This window comes from Bactrocera neohumeralis, chromosome 2, assembly GCF_024586455.1.
Source record: "Bactrocera neohumeralis isolate Rockhampton chromosome 2, APGP_CSIRO_Bneo_wtdbg2-racon-allhic-juicebox.fasta_v2, whole genome shotgun sequence".
NCBI lineage: Eukaryota > Metazoa > Arthropoda > Insecta > Diptera > Tephritidae > Bactrocera > Bactrocera neohumeralis.
This window is the reverse complement of record NC_065919.1, coordinates 3,802,483-3,820,819: the sequence shown is the minus strand read 5'-3', so window position 1 is coordinate 3,820,819 and position 18,337 is coordinate 3,802,483. Positions and strand designations below refer to the sequence as shown.

Sequence of the window (18,337 nt, the reverse complement as noted above, 5' to 3'; positions counted from 1 at the left end):
TAATGACATTTTTCTAGATGAACAGCACGGTTGTCTAATTCCCTTCTAAGTGTTTAGTGTCGATATATCCCATATTATACTTACCAAAAGTAACTGTCAAAAGTCTACCTCTGAAAGTGTCACGGGCGTCACTGGCAAAAATTTGTAAAAATTGCTCGACCGGATTTTTCTGGCTAAAAGAATGATAGTTGGAAAAATTCCGAGATGATTTATTTCTAGAAACTATCAAGACTCCGGATGAAAAACGAAAAAAATGGAGATGTGTAACACAATGATCTTGGTCCAACCCCCTAGGTTAAACAGTAGAATAATTATGGTATATATATTCATCCGGAGTTTAATCTCAACTTCTCGAGGCAATCTTTCCAATCTACACGAAGAGAGATTAATGATGAAAATAGCCATAATTGTGCCCGCCTAAAAGTATGCCTCTTAATATTATTTTCTTTATGATTTATAACGGGTTTGAAATCAAAGTTAACTCTATATACATGTGTAAGTAGTAGTATAATAGAATAAAAAAAGAGGCGGTAAAATTTTCAGTTTTATTGAACTAAAGAAAAACTCAAAAATTAAAAAAAAAAATTTGCTTTTATTTATAAATTTTATTATTATTTATTAATTTTAAATTTAAAATAAATGTAACTGAAATATAAAATTCGGTGTCCATATAATATTTTTATTAAATTGTCAGTCTTTCCTCATCGAGCAAATATTTTAACGCCGCGTAAATATTGGCCAACACTCCACTAGTGGCTTACCAACGCCAAATTGATGCCACAAATTGTTGCAATGATCTGTTGGTTGCATTTCGACCTGTCATGTACGTGCTGATGTGTCTGTGTGTGCGAACGCCCATACATTTGGTGAAAATTTTGCATTTATAGCTCTATTAAAAGCGCACATACACGCCCGCGCCCCCAACAATAAGCAAGCAATAATCATTAAGCCAATGAAGGCAATAATCATAAGCGACATAACACGACAGTCAGCCAACCAAATGAAATGACTAAACGCGAAGAAAAAATGTGAAATGGTGCGCATGCGCATGCGTGTGTGTCTGTTCGACTGTTCGGTTGTGTGTGCGCACATTCACTTTCATTTCATTTATCCAACGCGGCGAGGAGCTGTGCATTTCCATTTTTCTTTGGCAATTCGAGTAAGCAAATGCTTTTCCTGCTTTCCTTTTTTTGTTGTTGTTGGTTTTGCATTTTGATCGAAGACGTTTTCGCTTCTCGCTTCTTGCTTTTCAATATTTCATTTTTAAATGTGCATTTTCTCCGCAATAATTTATGTCCACCTCTACTTGTTGCTGTTGTTTGTTTATGAAAGTCGTCGCTGTCGAAAGTTGTGCTGTTGAATGAATAATCTTGTGGCTACCTCACGACAAAGCAACAACAAATTCATATCAAATAGTTGAACTCAGATCTGTGGATATCAAATCAATTGACCTTTTAATTAACTGGAGTTTAACGAGGACTCAATTGACCTCAAATACTTCAAATATGGTTTTTAGTCTTCTCCGGCTGCCTTACGACTCTTTTCCGTCAGCGTTTTAAAATTTTTCCTTAGATCAAGTGCTCTGTGGAATTTAGCAACTAGAAAACCTTTTTTTTTCATATAATAGGCTCCACAAACTCCTTTTATTTGATGCTTTGCGGAACTTCTGAAAAGCTGTTAAAAATTCTCAGTTTCAACGCTTTTCAAATTGATTTTCTATCATTAGGTTATAGGCTTAGGTCCTCTAAAGGTTGTTTCGTCTGGTTCCTGGGCTTTCTTTATACATTGTAAAGGTGGTCAGTATTATTTATCTTTCTCTTTCTTTGACTTTCATCGTTTGTTTGTCGGATCTTTTCGTTCTTTCTCTTCAATTTCCTTCATATATATATTTGACATAGTCAATCCGGTCTTCAACCAGTTCAACATATAATTTCGGGATTGATCTGGTATTTCGTGAATGGATATTCTCCTTGCCACCGTAGTACAAATATAATGGTTCCAGTTGAAGATTAATTCGAAAGATGATTGGGTTCTTGGCTGTCGCAGATTAATTCTCATCTGACGGACAATGAGAGACCAGGTATTTCCGGAATATATTATTTTTTTATTTACGTCTATAATATATGTATATTGCGACAATTTCTCAGCCGAATTTCTGTTCTAAAACATTCCCTCCCTCATATAGCATGTTTGATTTTTTTGTTTTTTAATGCGGAGGTTCACCGATAAAACCGGCGTTGTGTTCAACTGCGATATGTAGTAACAACCTAAGGCTCTCATTTCTAACGCTCTGATATAAATGGATCTAAATGTGACTCTACATTTTTATAATATTCATATAATTCTATACATTTCATACAGAAGGACGATTCTTACCGCATATTTCAATTACAACAACAAACCTCTTGAAGTCTTCAAGCAACCGTTGATAGATGTCCGTCTCAACGCAGCATGCTACATCTGATATTTCTTCGCTATTTCTTAGGTATTCTATTGCATGCCGGTGAAATTCTTGTAATCGTTCCGTTACGTAGACATTTTATGCTGCCGTTTGATAGTTGCCGCTTGACTCATGCCATTCTTGCAACGTTTTCCAACACTACACAAATATAACTATAAAAAGGCGGCACAGACGCATTGACTTCGCCTCCACTGTGCGGCAATTTCGCCGTATTCTTATTTGAAATGCATTTCTTTGATCGACCATGCACACAACTATGAACACTTTTATGTACATACATATTCCTATATCCATATTTCTACTGTGATTAATCTCGTAAACTCGTTCCACATATCGCTTTAAATCGCTGCGCTGAAATATAATATTCAAATATGTTGCATTCAGTGATTTGTTGGAATTCCACAGCCACACATTGCATTGTACCCGATTACTTATGAACGTATGTATGCCTGTGTAATCTTGCAGCTTTGCTTTTGTTGTATATCCGCGTGGTTTTGTCTATTCTTCTCGGAGGTACCGATGCTGATCGCTTGGCTCGTATTACTCTTATTTGCTCATATAACTCAATGCGTCTTTGAATTGAATTTATTACTGTTATTTCGGTATTTACAGTTGGTCATTAAATTTTTATGTTCCAACTTAAGTCCATTAAGCCAAGTAAGCGAGCTAATTTGGTTGATAGTTCCTTAGCAAAATCATATTCTGATCATAAAAAACATGCTTCGAACCGGTTAGTGCAATTAGCTTGAAATCATTAGCATAGTTTCGCAGAGTTAAGGTCGAAAGAAAATCCGAGAATGGAAGTTGCGGGTAATAAAATGGTCTGAATGAAACTCACCCACAAGGCTAACTTAACAATCGAACAATCGCTTATATAGGGTGCAAATTGCGGCTTAAACTCGGGTTTATTGTACATATTGGTGTTTAGTTTAAAGCATCCTCCCAAGATGGCGGTGATCGCACTTAGATTGTTTAATGTAATCCTTTGTGAAGCCAGATAAAACTCGTGTAGTTGATTATTATCTCTTGAGAAGGCGTCTTGAAACTATCAAAAATCTGCTTAGGTGTTTTATTTCAAATTTTCACCAAATTGTCTAAAAGTGTAAGATCCGAAGTTCAAACGGCTTGATCTTGCAAAGGCGGAACATTCGAGCAGAAAGTGTTCAGGTGATTATATCTCATAAGCTGCTTATCAACCCTCCCAACTAGTAACAGATACTCGAAATTATACTCGTCTCGCATAAGTAAATGAGGATTGCACCGCGACCTAAGGTCTATTGTGTCTTCTACTAAGTCACAACGTCTCAACGAGACCCAGTAAATTGATAAATTCCAAAATAGTGGTAGGTGCTATTGAGGCGAGGTGATCCCTATTTGGAAACATGGATCCAAGGGTCTTTATCCTGCGCCTACAAACTGTTTTGCAGTCAGTTAGCAGCTGTTCTGGTGTTTCAGACTCCAAGTCGCTGCTAGGCCCATGTTATATAACTGCTTCGTGAGCTTACAATGGCCAGTGTTGAAGGCGACAAGTAGCCTGAGCTTTTTCCTTGGGAGGTTGATTACATATTTAAATCTTTTAAGGTTGTAACCACCCATTAGCAACTGGGCATGGTGCATGCCAATGTTTCTCCTTAACCACTGCTTCATCCTTGCGGAGCAGCTCCCTTATGGTGTGGGGACCAACTGCAGCGTAGCGACCAAGCTCATCAGCCTGTTAATTCCCGGCTATATCTTTATGACCTGGCACCCAAATAAGGCACACTTGGTTATGATCTAATAGACTATTCAGTCGTTCTATACACTCCTGCACCAATAGCGATTTGATCTCGTACGCAGATATCGCTCTGAGTGCCGCTTGACTATCGCTTACTATAGCTATACGTTCATTGCGATAATTGCGTTGGAGGTTTATTTTTACACACCGACTTATAGCAAAGACCTCTGCTTGGAATATGTTCGGAAAACTATCCTGTCAATTCCCCCTGACATTTTCGAGCCGTCGGTGTACCCCTTCACTGTATTGTCCCTAAGGAGTAGCTCAAGACAGAAATCGTGGTATCACTGGTATTTCACCGCTTAGGCCCTTCATAATGTTATCTGGAAGAGATTACCTTACCTCTGCCAAACCCATCTGCTTTCATATGTGTGTTTGGCGATTAAAAGGTGAAGCGGTGTGAGTTCCAGCATCACTTCAAGCGCCGCCGTCGGACATGTGCGCATGCCACCCGTCGCGCAGACGCAGGCGAGTCGTTGCAGCTTCGATAGTTGAAGTCCTACCGAAGTCTGATAATCGGTCGCACGATCATGGTGTACAACCACCGGACAATCCTTGGCTTGGAGCCTGAGAATCTACCAGCAACCCGTTTGCATGAGACCAAGATGTTTGACCGTATTAGTCATATCTATCTCTCTGCCCTCGAGAGCTTGGTTCCTGAGGCCAGGCAGAGTTTTGCGTCTCGTGAACGGGACGATGGTCGTCTTCAAGGGGTTGATGTTTAGTCCAACACGTCTCACCATCCCTTGGCAAAGGCAATCTGTGAATCCAGGCGAGTTTTAGTACTTAGGTTTTAAAAGCATCCTTTATTTATAGTAGAGATATATAAGTATAAATATGTATGTGTTTACTAAAAGTTTCGAAAATCGCCTTTTCAAAGCGGTAAATTGCGATTTCGAGTTGCAAACTGTAAAAACCGTTAAATAAAATCCAAACGAAGTACAAAACGCTGAGCGACAAACCTTACAATTGTAAATCGTCCGCCACTTCGCCCGCTCGCTGTCAAACTGTCAATTTAACGACGTCACAATATGCGTTCGTTCCATTTGCCTCCTTTTCGCTGAGCTTTCATTAAACCGAGTACTATAGTCGTACATACATACATATGTATATTGTAAGGGTATTATATTATTATTTCTTTTAAATTTTATTTTTTTCGATTTTGTTTTTGTTATATTGTATTTGTCATTGTGTTGTGGAGTGTAGTGAGTAAAGATTTCTTTTTTACTGACCATAGACAAGAAATTTACTATGCGCGGCATCTGAGCTCGTGTGGACTTTTCCTTTTGACCGATTTATTTATTTCTTCTTTGTTTTTTTTGTTTTTGAAATGAAAAGAAAAAAATCGAAAATAAAAATCGGTCAACAACTACACCAGCAAAGCGAGTGTGCAAATGAAATCAGTTGAAAGTTTCGAAATATCCGTAAACTCCACTCCACACTCCACTCGAATTCACCGAATGAAATGCACACAAAGCTTTGCATGTTCGATTAGACCCGTGGTGCGCTCGTGTGTGCACGTCGGCATATGCTCGTATGCAGTACCTAGCGAAGTTAGACACAGTTGGTGTGAAGTCAATTCGTAAATGCCGTACTGTTGCTGAGCTGCCGTTATGTGGAACACCAAAGTTTATGAGCTGGCGGCAAATCGCTCGACAAACAAACCGACTCGTACATAAATACAGTTGAACAAAAATAATTACAAAACGAAAAACAAGAAAAAAATGAGAAGGCGCATTGACTTTTCGAAAAACAAATAATAGAAAAAAAATGAAGAAAAATTATGCTAAAAATTTATTACAGCTGATTTGCGGCGAAACCAATGAGTTTTGTGTGCCGTACCGTTGGTTTGCGGTATTAATCTGTGTACAAACCCACTTGCGCTCAAAGCTTATGCAGGCATACCAACATACAATATGTAGGTATATACAACTGGCAAATGAACACTCATTTAGGCCAACATTTGTTGACTGATTTCGAATTGCCCCATAAGTGGTGCGGCTGTCGGCTTTCAGCTACCAAGTGTTAAGTTTGGAGCGTGTTGGTAGCTTGGCGGCAGTAGTGAGGGTACAGCGGTGAAAAGCCTGGCATTTTGGGCGCATGCGCATTTCATAATATTCCAATTTAACGCTATCTGCATTTTTGAATGCGATTTTTTTTATTAAGTATTATTATTATTTTTTCTTTGTAAGTGTAACATTGTGTAAATGTTTTGCTTAGTGGTGACATATTTAGTTCAGCTCCTTGATACTTAGTTGATATTAGAAAAAAATATGCTTGAGCGTAGATATTTAATGAAAAATTTTAATTTGTAAACTTCTTTACTCCTTTGCTGGTGTAGACACCGCTTACGCGATTATAGCCGAGTAAACTAGAAGACTGAAATTGTTGCAACAGTTCAAAAAGGATACTGTGCTGAAACTAACCGTTTGGAATAAAAAAAAAATTCTGCAAAATATTCTCATAACACTCTCTTAGCCCGGTTTGACAATTTGCATAATCACACAGTCACGAACATTTCATGTCAAAAATGGATGATATTGGTTCATGACCAGATCTAGACCTTCAATCACATACTAAAAATAATTTAGTATCACATTTTGAATAAATCGGTGCACATTTTCCTCCCTTATATATGTACATAGTAGTTTGGACCTGAAGGGGTTACATGGGTTTCCTCGGGTAAAAAACAGCCTTTCTCAACAAATTTTTTCTCATATAAAAATTAAATATTTTATTAGAATTTTTTAATGTTACAAACATACACTATTAACAAACAATTTTTGAAATTTTCGGAAAAAAATATTTTGAACTCGGCCATTGCGAAGCCATTTCCGGTGATCCCTCCCTTGTAGGATCATCTAAAGTGAATAAATATGTACGTGTTTTAGTTATAACCTTAACTTAGAACTTGGACGAAGAAAAAAGATTCAAAATTGGATTTCTGGCAGAAATTTTTACAAAAAGTTAAAATTTCTCGAAATTTTTGTTTTTAAATAGTTGTAATCGAACAAAATCTTTCGTCCAAGTGTTTAAGAATTGTATCTCAAAGACCTGTGTAAAATTTCATGAAGTTCGGTTAAGTAGTGGTCGAGAAATTTTGGCAACCGACTTCAAAAACAGAAAATTATTTTTATTTGTATTTCTTTTTATTAGTTTTCTTCTTTAATTGTTAATTTTTTTAATATTTATTTTACAAATTTAACTTTTTTTCATAAGTTTTTATATTTGTTATTATTTTATATTTTTAAATTTATTTTTAATTTTATTATTATTATTTTTTTATAACTTTTCTGTTTTAATTTATCATCAAACACATTTTTTTAATAATTTTTTATAATATTTAATTTTTTATTTTAGTTTTAATTTTATAATTTTTTTTATTTTTTTATTTACTTTTTTTTGTTTGCATATTTGTTGTTTATTTTTCGCATTATTTTTCACCAATTCATTTCATAACTGTTTACTGTAAATCTTATTTTTATTGTTGGCTTTTAATGTTTTATTTTTGTTGCGTTCCATGAGCAGCATGTAACGTCACGATATTAGTCAGCCAAAACATAAAATAGAAAAAAAAACTAAATTTTAACTGCAAATGAAACCGAAACCGAAAACAGTCAAGAGCTGCCTGTTGGACTGTCGTGCTGCTTGCTGCTGATCGGGCGACTTGAAACGTGTTTTCTCCGAGCCCATTAAGCACACACACAACCGTACACAGTAAACTCTAGCAGTTAGCCTGCATACAAACCCACTAATACATGCATTTGTATGTAAGTCTGAATGCTTATTAGTGTGTGTGTGTGTATGCAGAAGACAAGTTTTATTTTTAGCCACCGTAATTCATTCACTTTCGATTTCTACCGTTTTTTCTGTGCCGATTTTTTACCTTTTTCGTTTTCATTTTGGTGTTTTTGTATTTTTTTTTTGGTTTTTTGCTTTCTGTTTTCAACATTAACTTCTTGCACCGTTTTAACCCACGCTCACGCATGCTTACCAACGCTCGGTTTGCCCCTTCCCTCGCCCCACCTTTCGCGGCATTCTCATTTTTGTTTTGGTGCTAGTTGCATTGCTGTTGTTGTTGTTGTTATTGGCTCGCATTATTGCTGCAATCGTTCGGTGGTGAACAACAATAACAACAACTGTCGCCTCATTCAGGTAGATAATGAGAGCGCATGCGCCAACGCCACTCGCCAACGGCCGCCACTCGACCAGCTGCTGCCGAAAACCGTTTAGTAAGCGCCATATGCCCCACTTAGGATTGCCAACCGCCCGACTGCCCGCCAACAGCGGCAATTCCCCCTCGGATCGCTTCGTTAAATGACAACAAAAGCAACAACATTCGAAAGCGTTGCCTTGTTGTCGTCATCAGTTGTAATAGTTGTTGTTGTTGCTGTTGTGGAGTTGCAGCTGCTCGGCTTGTTGACTGACTGATTTTTGGTGGATGTATGTGTGTGCGTGTGTGTTTGTTTGCTGCTTGGCTGCTTCGTTGGTTTGGCAATATTCGCATTCACCGTCGTCGTCGCAGTCGTCGGCGACGCTCTTGGTGTGTATGAGTGTGTGCGCATTCGTGAGTTGGCTTATAGCTGGATTTTCACCCGCTGCCACTCTCTCTCGATGACATAACTTTTCGTTTTCTATTTTTTCGCTTCATATTTCATTGTTGTCATTTATTTGCTTTTGTTGTTGCTGTTGTTGCCGTCGTTTTGCCATGTGGAAAGTTTGTTTATTTTTTTATTGCTATTGCTCTTGTTGTTGCAACGCCGCTTTACGCTCATTTGTTGCGGTTTCGAAAAGTTCGCAATTAAAGTGAACTGTTGTTGTTGTTGTTGTTGCTTGTAGTGAGTTGTTAAAAAATGCAAAAGTCCGTCGATTTTCAGTTATTTTTTGGAGTAGTAGCAAATTGTTTTTGTTCGACCGCATTTATCGATTTTACTAGGCGTTTGTGTATGTATGTGTCTGGCTGTATATGTGTTGGTGTGTGTGTGTGCCAGCGGTAAGCGCGTAAAATTGAGGTCTGCACGTAATCACATATTGCCCACGATTGTTTTCATAAAAAAAACATGTGCCTACATACATACATATTAGTGTGTGCGTGTAGATATGGTTAATGCAATGGGAAGTGTGTCGAATATGTTGCAAGTCCCTATCTTGGTAGCAACAAACGCTTGTGAAATCTGTAGGCTCATATTTATTAGAAAGTGTTGCCGCTTTCGACGATAATATCAGCAATTCAATTGCTGGCTGTAAACATACATATATGTACATATATATTTCTATTTGATCTCCATGTAAAATAGGTCGCATTTCGCTAAGAGACCGCACTCAGTTCAGCTGTGAAGGTAGGGACTTGTTGGCTTGAGTACCCTCGTTTCAGACCTTCTCTTGCCACTCAGTATTCTTGGTAGATATTTATATAGCATCTTCCTTCCTCAGTCGTTAAGCAAGTAAAACTGAAATGCAGGTATAATACTCAAAACGTGCCTCCCTCACCTTCGGAGGTTCGCATCTTCAAGATGCAGTCTCTCTCAGTTGAGTTCGCCAACTGTGCGCTCAAAGCTAGTCAAAGAGTATCTGTCCTCACTAGAAATAGCATCAAGCTGCTTCTTCATCAGACTAGTTTGGGTGCAGTACCCTGATGGAAACTGCGAAGCCGATTAACGAATCAGATGTGAGACCCTTGCTCCGCTCTCTTCGAAACGGGACCGAGTTGGAACTCCATTGGCATCTTGCTTTCTGGCCCTGGAACAATTGACCTCGCGTGCAGACAGATCAGAGTTCATCTTGCCGCAGTCGTAGTAGACACTGTCCAATAGGCATTCATGCGATATAGCTTAAAATCTTTTTCCTCTATTGTCCAGCCGTCCATCCTTCGCAACGTTGAGGCTGGAACATCTCGTTAAAAGCGATTTGTCGATATGTAAGGGTCTTATGATTCAGTATCTAGGAGTTTTAGATATCACAACGAGCCGGCGTTCTAAGTTGTCCAAGTGAGATCTCTATAAAGATTAACTGAACCTAACTATTTTTGGGAAGCTTTGACATAATTTCTAAATCTTTCGAAGCTTAAGATTCGCCCAGGAATCTGCTATATAAGTACAAAAAAATATACCTAAAAGAAATATTAGTCATTCGACTCAGTAGAGAGATCATGAAAATGTCTCATTTTAATGTTTTAAAAACTGTATTGGAAAGAGACTTGTGAATTTGCGGACTAAGTCAAAATCACTGAGGTGTCAAATTAACACGGAGACCCTGAAGCGCTTAACTTAAAATGACAAAGTCGCAATCGGTACCTACCACTAAGTGTCCGTTTAAAAGGTTAGTTGAAAGAAGCACATGAACACGATGCTATGAGATCTCTCATATATCACAGACCATAAAGTGACTTTTCCAAATACAGAAATTAGCGAACTCTGAACTTTTCATGCCGCTTTCAATCAAAGTCTTTTAATCTTTTATTTTTTTTTACTTTTTGATGTTTATGGTTTTGCAATATTTTCGAAATGTCGCATGAAATACCAGAGATTACATTCTCAGGCGCTCACATAACATTTCCACACCCAGCGAACACCTTAGCGTAAGCACGTACATACTTACATATTGACAAATGTACCGTGAGCTAGGTGAAGCCTAAAGTGCAGCCTAAAGCATAATAACACTCTTTTAGAGCCGAAAACTCATTTGGTTGACCCAAATTCGACAGCGCAGCATACAGACAGTTTTAACAGTTATATTGTGGCAAAACGCAAGGAGCGCAGCGGCGACACGCGACGTAATTTAGTTGCATTGTAATGGCAACAGTTGGTGGATTGCTGTGCCAGCCAGGCCCATGCCAGACCATAACAACAACACAGACAGTGTCGGCAAGACCAAATGTTGTGTCATAAGCAAACAACCGAAACCAAAGCAATATTTCGTGGGTAATTTAAGATGCTTCCGCGAAAAAATTTTGTGAAATTGCAGAAATGTTTTAAACTCAAAATTCGAACTACAATTCGCTGCAAAGAATCTAAGAATGAGATGATACATCCTAGGATAGGATCCACTGTCTGTCTTATAAAATCAATAGCCAAAAAAAGAGAGCGAAGATACTCAATAAATATGGTTCAAACACTTAACGGATCCACCGTTTGTCTTATAAAATCAATATCATTGGCTAAATGTCATTAAAAGAGATCAAAAACCCAGCAATTAATATATTTTCGAGCTCTTAAAGTCCTCGCCGACCCTCGAATAATTCTACGAATAAATGTTTGGTATGCTGGAATTCTCAATAACTATAAAATCCAAATTCACTGAACGAAAAGGCTAAATCCGCGCGAACACGGTCACGGAAATAAGCCGCAGTTGGTTATTATTTTGGTAACTATGATTTCATCGAAAACGTCCAGCACCAAGACACAAAAAATACCTTTAACCAGCAAGATCATTATAAGAATTAAAAAGGCTTGGTTTTGGTAAGCTCGTTGGTTTTCCAGATTTGTAATGCTGAGTTCAACAAATCGTTTCTTAAACATAGGTTATTGTGAATAATGAGTATGCTCTAACGATTTGTTAGAAGACATAAATGACCGACTTTTTTGTTTGCTCATACTCTCTAAAACTCTCACTATCTCCTCTCTATCTCTTTCTATCTACCTCTCTCTCTCTCTATCTATCTGTCTCTCTCTCTGTATATCTTTTTCTCTCTTTCTTCACTGTCTGGTAAGTGTAAAATTACCGTTACGAATTTTGCAGAGGTTCTCGTGCTGAACTGCCACTTTAAACCCCCTGTTATCGACAATATTGGACTTCAAAAACCTCTAACGAAACTTTCTGTACCATCCAACGGTTTGGATGAACTTTTCATTCTTAATGCACAGGCTTTATTAGGAGAAAATTGCATGACACTCAATGCGAAACGTGCTCTGATAAATCTGTATAAGCTGGATGAGAATTACGCTCGAAAATACCATTTTAGTGAAATCAAAATGTCTTTTTTTCCTGGCGCTGTGATGCAATCATAATTTGAGGGAAACCAATGACCAATTTGCACACACATAAAGCAAAAGAAAACTATTGACACTATTTTAAATAATTTCGTATCGTTTAGCCAACAGACGCCGCCGTCGTCATGCGACATAAGCGCCGACGGACGCGCTTAAAGTCATCACGAATGTAGCGCAAAACAAAGCATTATATTTCGAAAATATTTACAAGTTAAACAGCAAAAACAGAAATGACTAAATTTCAGCAAAAAGAAAAATATACCTGATGAACACAAAAAGCCGTGCGAAGTGAGAATTAAAGAAATACAACGAAGAAAATAATGCCAAGAAGAAACCGACAATGCGCCAACAACGCCAACGTCAGCGGCAAACAGCGCCAACTCAAGCGGCTAAGCAACTGTTATTGTTGTTGATGACGGTGTTGTTGGCAGCCGCGCGATTATGTAATATACATAAATTGCAACAATAGCAACAACCAGCCAGACCAGACAGCCCGCTAAACAGTTAGGCTAAAGCGAGCAGCTGCGCCATAAAAGAGAGTTACCTGGCCGAAATGCAGCGTCAGCGGCGGTGAGTTTTGTTGGCGCGGCGCGCGCTACGAAAGCGGTGCGCTGTGTCGATACGAGCGGCGCTGCCGTGCGGTCGCAAAACATCTGTCGCGAAAGGGGGCACGACTGGTTGGTTGGCTAGTTAACTGCTTTTCGGCTGGTCGTTGGATGAGCGGCATTGCGCATCGGGTGCTGGGTGGGGTGGCGGCGAATGGCCGCGCTAGGCGGGTTGAAGCAACAGTCGGCGCTGTCTTTTGTCACTATCGCATTGCATTCAGTGCTTGCTTTTTGTTGTTGTTGCTGTTAACTGTTGCTCCTAAAGTGATTGTTCATTCGTACGTCATTTTGGATTTCCTTCTTTTTCACTTTTTGCTCCATTTTTCATTTTTTGTTTGTGTTTCAAATCGAACTTTGGCAGCGGCGCGTTTGCGTGTTTGCGAGTTTCGCGTTTACTCATTTTCTTGGGCGATTTATGTATGTTATTGCTTTTCTTATTGTTAGTGTGTACCACTTTATACGCTTACAGTTTGGTTGCTGTTGTATTTGTTGTTTCCTTCATTGCGTTCGCTTTTATTGTGAGCGCTGTCGCTGACGCCGCGGCGCAGTAAATTTTATGTAATGCCGCTTCGCGCATTGTAGCTGGCAATAAGAACAATAACAACAACGCGCATCACTGAAATCTTCGAAAAAAAGCCAACTTTCTTCATTTTTCGCTTGCTCCGTTGCCTCGCTATGTCGCGCATGCGTGTTGTTGCCGCAATGTTGTTGTAAAAAATGCCAAATTTATGCGTTCGACTGTTTCGTTGCTGCTTCTGCTGGTGCCATTTGCATTTGTTTGCATACACCGCCAAACACCACACCGTTAAAGCCAACTCTCCGCTGTGCGCTGTAACCGCGTGTTCGGCTATTGTGGGCCGCCCTAATTTCGCTTAATTACAAAAATACAAAAAAGGGTTTATACATAATTGCAACAAAAATAAACACGCGAAAAGTATACCGAAATAATATTTATGCGTAATCGCTTTCATACGAGGGCCGCTCCTAACATATGACAGATTGATAAACGCTGATGCTGAGACTACCTCGAAAAACCATTTGCCAAGCAATTAATACCCCCCGAAGGATGTGGAGCAAAATACTTATTTGATGTTGGTCGGTACTAGCTTAGAACTGAGCTACTTTCTCCTTCCAAAGAAAAATTATATCTATATTCTTTTTGGCCGAAGATGATCCACCAACTTGAAAATTTCTAGATTTCTAACGGCGTTAGCTAAATGTCTGCATTTTCTTTTACTTCTCTGAGTATGAGTTCTCATTACCCTCGAAGCTGTTTGAATTATAAGAGTCTATATATTTCATTAGTAGAATATGTAGTCGATGAATTATTGATTAGGAGTCAAAGAAAGAATTTTTATCGAGCAAAACGGGCATATTCTTTGCTTTTCTATGAACCTATTTGTCTAAAACTAAAATATGTGCCTTTAGCAAAGTACTGCAAAGGAAAAGCAGATCCTTTAACGCTCTAATCTCATTTCTTGCTTCAGTCAAAAAAATTACAGTTTTTCCTGAAGGAAAAAACCTCTAATTTAATTAAAGCTCTGACAACTAAGCTTTAATCCAGACATCTAGGCTTCTTAGTTGAATGAAAGACCACTAAGTGGTTCATAGCACTAAATTGCTTGACATTGAAATGTTACTCATGCATAAGTTATTGCAATACTGCTGAAAGAAGTAAACATAGAGTTATCAAAAAGAGGCTTCTTAACATATTTGGACCCATAATTTCTTTCAAATCAGCAAAATACAAAGTATGTTCTGTATGCATCGATTGTAATCTATTGTTATTACAAGTGATCCGGAGACGACATTTTACAATTTTTTTAATCTCAAAATGTTGATTGTAACCCTCGTAGTGCATACCAAAGCTCCTCTTGTGATTAGTATTGCATATAATAGTCGAATTTTGGATTTGTAATATCTTTTTTTTGGAATAAACGTTTTCGGTTTGTTTGTACGGTTTTTGTTTTTGTTCAGTAGCTGAAAAAACCGTTAACCTTTTGCCATCAGCCCCGAGCTTTGTCGCTAAGATGAGTGAAATTTTGTGCGAATTTTTATTTATTTTTTGTTTTGTTTTGTTTCAATATTCGTAAATTTAAATTTTTACTGCGATTTTATACAGTTATTTTTTATTTTCAATATTGCAATTAAAGGGAGAAGTTGCAAATAAATACGCAATTTTTGTTTCCGAAAATAAATATGCAATTTTATATTATTATTAATGTATTCAAGATTATATTAATTTTCATCTTTGGCTTCTAATTAAAGGGACTGAGTAAGGACACTGGGGATATAAAATTAAAGCAAAAATCGAATTTCTGGTAAGAAGAATGGAAGAGTCGCAATACGGTTCGGAAAACTGGAAATTTGGAAAACAGTCTATACAAAATTTTAAACCAGTAAATTAAGACTAACAAAGCTTTCGAATTACGAAATTAAGCTGTAAACAACGAAAACATTAAACAAATTTCCTCAAAAATATGCTTTTAGATTTCAAGCTGACCAATCTAACTCCAGTACCCCTCGTTAGATTTGATTCAGATTTATTTGATTAATTTAAAAACTTATAAAAAGCATAAAAATTAGTTGAGTTTTTCAAAATTTCCGATTTTCTAACTTAAATTAAAGTTTGTTATTCGAATATTGATTTGTTGGTTTTTATGGTGGTTTTTAGTTAATTGCAACTGAATATTTAGACAACTTATTTATTCATAAAACTAATTTTATTCTATATGTACTCATATCTTTCTTATTTCTTTTACAGGTGTGTGTTGTAAATCGTGATACTTGTGTAAGTAGATCAGATCGTATGTATGTATTGAAAAACCATTCTATTACAAAACCAAACGCTTACAAAAATTTTACATACAAAAAATTATTTTCTTTTAATCGCACAAGATCGACTTTTTTAGTAAAAAAAAACATCAAAAAAGTTTAGGTGAGTCAATTGAAGAAATGAACTCTTGTTAAGAGCTTTGAAGCCCGCTGTATATATCACGTCTTTAGGGCAGCCTTCGTTTCTTTATATTGTTGCAATATAATCGCAATAATCTTGTAAGTACTGTGGTGATCAGAGTTCTTGTATCGATAGAAATTCGAGTACGTTCAGATTAAGTAGACTCGACGGCCATGAAAGTGTTACCTAAATTAAGAAACAAAAAACGGTGTCTTGAAATTTCAGAAGGCAAGTCAAGACAATACTGACTGCTCGTAGATAGGCCGTAGAACAGCAATATAATTGAGGTGAAACTTAAAAAGTTTTATGAGGCATTGGATAACGGAGACCTAAGCTTTCTTTGCTTGCGAAAATTTCTATTGCCACATTTAGCATTATTCGTGAAGATCCCCAACTGAATCCGCAATAAGTTTCCTTTAAAGAATTTTTCCTCGGTTTCCTCGCAGCCTCATTTCCTCCAGGGCCACAGAGACTTAAAGAAAGCTGCGGATTTATAATTTTAGCGGCGGAAAATAGTTTTCAAATACGTTTTAAGAGTCTTGTCGAGTTAAAGTTAAATAAATATCTGGTTCCGTCTCGGAACTGAATAAAGATTATTAAATAATGACTGTGGAATGACAACTTAGCTCTTGGAAAACTCACTTGCGTGCAACCAGATTGGAAACTGCGATGTCAAATGAAATCAGCACTTTGCAGCATATGCTTGCACATCTTTTCGCGCAGTTATATTTAAATTGATTCTTTAGTGTAGCACTAACTATAAATTTATGATTTGCTTTCTAGTTTTTTTCTCTCACAATATTTTACCCATCAATTGCCACGCCCACAGCGATAAGTGAAATTCAACAAACAGAAGTAAAAAAAAAAATAGAATTTCACCTAAATTAACAACTAATTTGGTAATTTAGCAGCAAAGATTTATTTAATGACGCTACTAAAAGGCGAGAAAAGCGCGCAAGCGCTCGTGAATAGCTGCATACATGTCGGTATGTATGCGCCGACGAGTAACAGAGCAATTTAGTAGTAGTAAAATAAAATTTCACGCAAACAATTTAGAAAGTACCACTAACAAGACGACGAAAATGAAGAAGAAAACATCGCTGATGATGTTGGTGCAGCCGTCGGCACTGTTGCTGTGGTTGCCGCTGCCGCCGCCGTCTCTAGTGGTCTTAGCGCGCGCTGTTGGTGACGAAAGCCAAAGCGTTGGTGAAAATCAAATTGGCCAACTAAGTGAGCGAGTAAGTTGGCTGGCGCAGCTACCAGCGGCCAACGAATTGCGCCGACTGACGAACTGACTGCCCGAGATGCCTGAGCTGATGTTTGCTGACGTTGTGGCACCTTCAAATGCAATCATAATCCGACTGATGATGACGATGGTGAGCAGCGACAACGGTTTAGTTGAAGATCACTTCATTTATTGCAGATTGTTTTACAGCAGCGCTGCGCGCTTAGACTAATGCTAATAATGAAGCTTACGTTGATATTGATGATCGCGTTGATCGCTGGCGGTGAAAAGCCTACCACAGTGTTACCAAATCTATCAAATTGAATTGTGAAAAGATGAAAAAATGAAACTTGAAAAAGAAATCTAAAATACCGTCAGTCCGTTCGTCCATTCGCATGTACATACGTCATACGTTCGGCAGTATGTGTGCTATTCCGCCGGCTGCTGCTTGGGTGAACGCATCGAAAGCTGCTGGATATTGAATAAACGCTGTAAGAGTTGCTTCAAACTTTCATTCAAATGAGCGCAAATTCGCCAGTACCGTTGGATATGCTCGTGTGTGTGTGTATGTGGCGTACGTACAGCGTATATTCGTCGCTGCACTGATTTTCGAGATATAACAACTCGAACTTAAATACAGTATTATATTTTATTTCATAGGCGAACGACTTTCGCATAGCACACGCACACACCCATACATTTACTCACTTGCGCGCATTCCAAATTGTGGCAAATTGTCCGCTCCGCGACGCCCATTTCGCCTTGCGCGCATGCGCAGCACCATCAGAAGACACCAGCAATGGCAACAACAACAAGGCACACTTTCAAATCACACCGGCGGTCTTCGGCATGGTACGACGGCTTTCTCATTGAAAATTAGTACTTCAAACTTAACAATCATACAAGTGCCACGCACACACACACGCGTACATATCATATGACGTATGTACATTTGTGTATTGGGCTGGGTGAGTGGACCGTGCCCTGTATAATTATGTGTAGCATTTTTAATAGTGATTGCTTTCGTTTTTTTCTATTTTTATTTCGAAATTTGCATAGGTCAACAAGTGTGAATGACGCATGTGTGTTTTCAGTTTAATTTTCCCACACCCGCCCATTTTCCATGGACGATGAGTGAATACGATTTTGAATTATAGAAAACATGCCTCAAGGTGCTGACTTTCATAAATTAGAATTGATGTTGTTGTTGTGGTAGTTCAAGAAACATTTCCCAAATGATTTAGTCGGTAGCTTGTCGAGTTGACCGTACTTGACCAGTTCACGACTCTTGATCATAGATTCCTGAGATTTTCGTCTACTATACTAGC

At 38.0% G+C, this 18,337-nt stretch overlaps 1 protein-coding gene across 6 annotated transcripts in view; it reads left to right on the top strand.

The window, feature by feature from the left end:
- The window catches only part of LOC126751158 (protein roadkill), a 178,285-nt gene that overhangs the window by 91,306 nt on the left and 68,642 nt on the right, over positions 1–18,337 (top strand). For 3 of the 6 annotated variants that reach the window (XM_050461198.1, XM_050461201.1, XM_050461197.1), the window contains one exon: positions 15,593–15,619. The exons of 2 other annotated variants lie outside the window; for them this stretch is intronic. The gene's annotated coding sequence lies outside the window, so the exon portion shown is untranslated. Of the gene's footprint in view, positions 1–15,132; positions 15,150–15,592; positions 15,620–18,337 lie in introns of those variants that run through there. One more of the 6 variants, XM_050461202.1, reaches the window with a different exon arrangement.